This window comes from Pteronotus mesoamericanus, unplaced genomic scaffold (genome assembly GCF_021234165.1).
Source record: "Pteronotus mesoamericanus isolate MK-2021 breed Mesoamerican mustached bat unplaced genomic scaffold, CSHL_Meso_final scaffold_232, whole genome shotgun sequence".
Classification (NCBI taxonomy): domain Eukaryota; kingdom Metazoa; phylum Chordata; class Mammalia; order Chiroptera; family Mormoopidae; genus Pteronotus; species Pteronotus mesoamericanus.
The window spans coordinates 9526893-9531294 of NW_026555311.1; the positions used below are offsets into that span (position 1 = coordinate 9526893).

At 37.6% G+C, this 4402-nt stretch overlaps 1 pseudogene; it reads right to left on the reverse strand.

Moving 5' to 3' along the window:
- Positions 1-2752: 2752 nt before the first annotated feature.
- Positions 2753-4127, reverse strand: LOC129085235 (beta-enolase-like; annotated as a pseudogene).
- Between the last annotated feature and the right edge of the window lie 275 nt (positions 4128-4402).

A 4402-nucleotide genomic window follows, 5' to 3' on the forward strand; every position in this document is an offset into this window, starting at 1 on the left:
TATGTTCATAGGTGAAATAATAGAAATAGGTTGCTACTTTCAGAATTGTAGCAGACTGGATTACTCTAAAAGCCTTTCAAAGCAAATCAATTTAGATTTTAAATAAAAGAATATATATAATAAAAAAGAAAAATGTTTCTAGAAGGTCTGAAGTGCAAGAAATAATAGTGTGCAAAGATGCTGTTAAGCATATCAACAAATATAGACATACATTGTATAAAAAGTAATGACAATATCTCATATGTGAGGTTAAGATTAAATAGAAGGCAAGAAAGAACTAAAATACTAGACAATAATATAAACTAATTTCAGATGAAAGCAATTAAAGTTGAAATATTCTAAGATCTTCATATTTTTTAGCAGGAGATATAATAAAGGGATTTTTTTTTAAATATTAAGAATGCAAGGTGAATATTTTCAAAGCTAACCAGAAAGAACATATTATTGCTAGATAGAGCCAAATGGTATAATGGAATAAAATAAACCAATGCAATCAATGCAAAAAAAAAAGAAAAGAAAAAAAAAGAAAAATAAGAGGAAATAAGGGAAAAAAGGTAGCATAAAAAGTAGAACAGATAAAAAACACAAAATAAACTAGAAAAAAGTATCAACAATTACAATAAATGTAAATGAACAAACTATTAAACTCAGCAATTAAAATACTGATATTTCTTTTTTTTACTCTTTACAGACAAGTTTAATCCCAGTAATTGATTAAAAAATACATAACAAGCATTTATATTAATATATAAGGAATGTTACATTACTGTAAATTAAGTTTTTCACAATTCATGATACTTATACACCCTTTCTTAACAGGTAATTTTCCCTGAAATATTTTAGTATACAAGGTATGTCCAGAAAGTATCCAGCTATGAAGTATGAAAAATAGAGACATTTATTGAAGAAGATACAAGATACGAGAAACATTGTACATAGGACAATGATGCCTCTGTCCCCTTCAAAATAGGAACCTTGGGACTTCACACAGTTCTCCCAGTCGCTGTCAGCTGCCCTGTCATATTTTACTGAATCTCGTTGACCATCTGAAATCTCTTTCCTTTCAAAAGTGATTTCAGTTTTGGGAAAAATCAGAAGCTGCAGGGTACCAAATTTGGGCTGTAGGGGGGCTGAGTCACCTGGGCAATTTGATGTTTTGCCAAAAAACTCTGCACGAGATATCATATTTCTAAAATGCATAAAATGCCAACATCTAGCAAAAGCTGTTTGCAACGGACATGCCACCTAAAACATAAAGGCAAACCAATATTTTTGTATAAAAGGTGGGGGCAAAAGGCAAATACTAGCATAAAAATGTAGATATGAATAATAATTTTAGACATAGGTCAAAAGCAATGTCAACAAGGAAGAAACTCACTAGGCAATGGTAAGATCTCACTGCACTGGGAACAGATAACAATTCTAAATCTGTATGTACCTGATGAAATAGCCTCAAACATGTAAAAGAAAACTTGACAGAACTATAAGGAGAAATGAATAAATCCACTATTAGAATGGGATAGTTAAACATTGCTCACATTATGTGATAGATATTATTTAATATGAATAGCATATTCAACAAACTCTTTTAGTGAACTTAAAAGAACTGCACTCAATAATTATAGAATACTCATTCTTCAAGTACCATGTAAAAATAAAGATTTCAAAAATACAGTCTATGGATACAAGGTAATGAAATCAAATTAGGAGTTAAAAGACTTCTCAAATACTTAGGAAAAAAAAACTACTTATAAATTGTACATGAGTCAAAGAAAAAACCTTAATAGAAATTTGGAAACATTTAGAACTGGGTAGTAACAGAAGTACTTGAGTGAGTTTGTCAGATTGAGCCCTCTAAGAAGTAGACACTAATACAGAATTACATGTAGAAGAGCTACTTTGGGGAAATACCTTTGATGGATAAAGGTGGAAGGAGCATAGGTAGGCCATGGCAGCCTCCAGACTGAGATGCAAGGCTGACATCTGTGAAAAGAGAAACAAATGGAAGAAGGATTGCAGAGGAAAAACTTCAGACACTTGCACAGTTAGCTCTGAGAAAGCTTCAGCCAAGCTGATGGGAGTCCCTATGTTAAGCCTGTCCATTTGAGGATTTCCACATCCAGCCTAACTGCCCTCCTCCTGAGCTCAGTCACTGGCTCTGAGAAGCCTGGGAAAGTGTCAACTAGGATCCCAAAGCTCATTCTTTTGGAGGTGATCCGAGTAGCACACCTCCATAACCAGCTCATACAAAGCACACACCAATCCTTCTGCAATAGAGCAACAATATTTTGAGGGAAATATGTAGCAATAAGTACTTACATTAGAATGAAAGCTTAAAGTTAATGAGCTCTGTGTTCACCATAAATTAGAAAAAAAGTCAATAAAATAAACCTGAAGAAAATAGAAACAAGAAATGCACATTGAATACCCATATTTAAAATAACTTATTAAAAAATTTAGTAATATATACAGACCATTGGCAAAATGGATCAAGAAAAAAAAGAAGCCATATCATATTAAGCATAAAAAGGAACATAAGTGTAGTTGTAGTCAACAGTTAAAATCATAAAGGAATAAGATGAACAATATGAATGATAATAAATATGAAAACAGATAAAATAGATAAAAATAACTAGAAAAATATAAAATACAGAGTAACTCAAGATCAGTAATACCAAATAACCCCAAGTAGTCTAGAAATTAAATCAATACTTATTTTGTTTTATTTTTTTGGTTGGCACCAGTGTTTATTTCAAGAAGAAAGGCTTGAAAATCTACATCTGTCCTGTGGGGGCCTGAGGCCTCCATCTTCTAACTTGGCCTTTGAGTTACAGAATTTGTGTCCCGCAAAGACAGCCTTGTCCCCTGGTGCCTCCTCAGTTCTGATGAGCTCGTCGCATGTGGCCAGACACTCTGGTGGGGGGCGCCAATCTGGAGGCCTGGATGGATTTGGTCACTGAGCCAATCTGGTCGACCTTCAGCAGCAAGCGGTTGCAGGCTTTCTCCTCAGTGGCTCAGGCAGCCCTCTTAGGGTTGGCCACTGTGTGTCGTTGCCCACGATCTGCATGTCCACCCCCACAAGGAACAGGGTCCAAGTGGCCCAATCATCCTTCTCAAAGGGGTCTTCAGTGGACAGCACAGGATAGTTCTTAATGAAGCTTTTGTAGAGCTCTCCCAGCTTCTCCCCAGTGATGTGCCATGAGGGTCATTGGGTGACTTGAAGTCAAAATCATACTTCTCACTGTGATAGAACTCAGATGCTGCTGCATCCATACCAATCACCATCTTGCCTGGGTAGCCAGCTCTCTGGATGGCCGTCTCCAGCTGCTCCAGGGCCTCATTGTTCTCCAGGACGTTGGGTACGAAGCCTCCCTCATCACCCATGTTGGTGGTGTCCTTCCCATACTTGGCCTTGATGACCCCCCTGAGGGGATGGCAGACCTTGGCACCAATGTGTGTGGCTTCCTTGGAGGAGCTGGCTCTCACAGGCAGAATCATGAAATCCTGCATGGTCAGCTTGTTCCCAGCATGGGAGCCCCCATTGATCACACTGAAGGCAGGGACCGCAACAGGTCTAGGTTCCCCATGAGATCTGCAATGTGTCAGGAGAGTGGGGCCCTCTTCTCAGCTGCTCCAGCCTTGCACACAGCCAGGGACAATCCCAGGATGGCTTTGGACCCACACTTGGATTTATTCTCCTTCCCACCCAGCTCAATCATAAATTTGTCAACTTTTTCTTGATCCACAACACTTAGTATCTTTTCCAGCAGAGCAAGACACAGGATCTTATTGATATGTTCCATAGCCTCCAGGATGCCTTTGCCCAGGTATTGAGATTTGCTTCCATCTCTTAATTACAGAGCTTCATAGATACCTAGAGAAGCCCCGCTGGGCACAGCGGCTTGGAATTGGCCCTCGGCTGTGTGCAGGTCCACCTCCACTGCGGGGTTGCTCCTGGAGTCCAGGATTTCCCAGGGAAAGGCCATGGCTGCATGTTTTGGCTGGGGGCTCCAGGTGAGCTCAGAGTCTGGGTGGCTGCTGGCACAGTGTCCTAAATCAAAACTGTAAAATCTTCCTACCAAGTAAACAGAAGTTCCAACTGATTTCAGGTGAGTTCTGCCAAACATTTAGAGATATAATTATGCCAAACACATATTTTTTTCCTAGAAAATATCAAATGGCAAACACTTTCTACCTCATTCGATATAAGCACATATAAAATTATAAATGTATATTATACATAAATATTTGTATATATATATAGTATAAGATTTGGTACATAAACCAAGCAAAGAAAGTGTAGAAACTATAGTATTATCTCATTCATGACTATATATGTTAAATTCCCTTTTTAGTATTTTTTATTAATTATTTTATTACAGTTGTTTCACTTTTTCCCTCT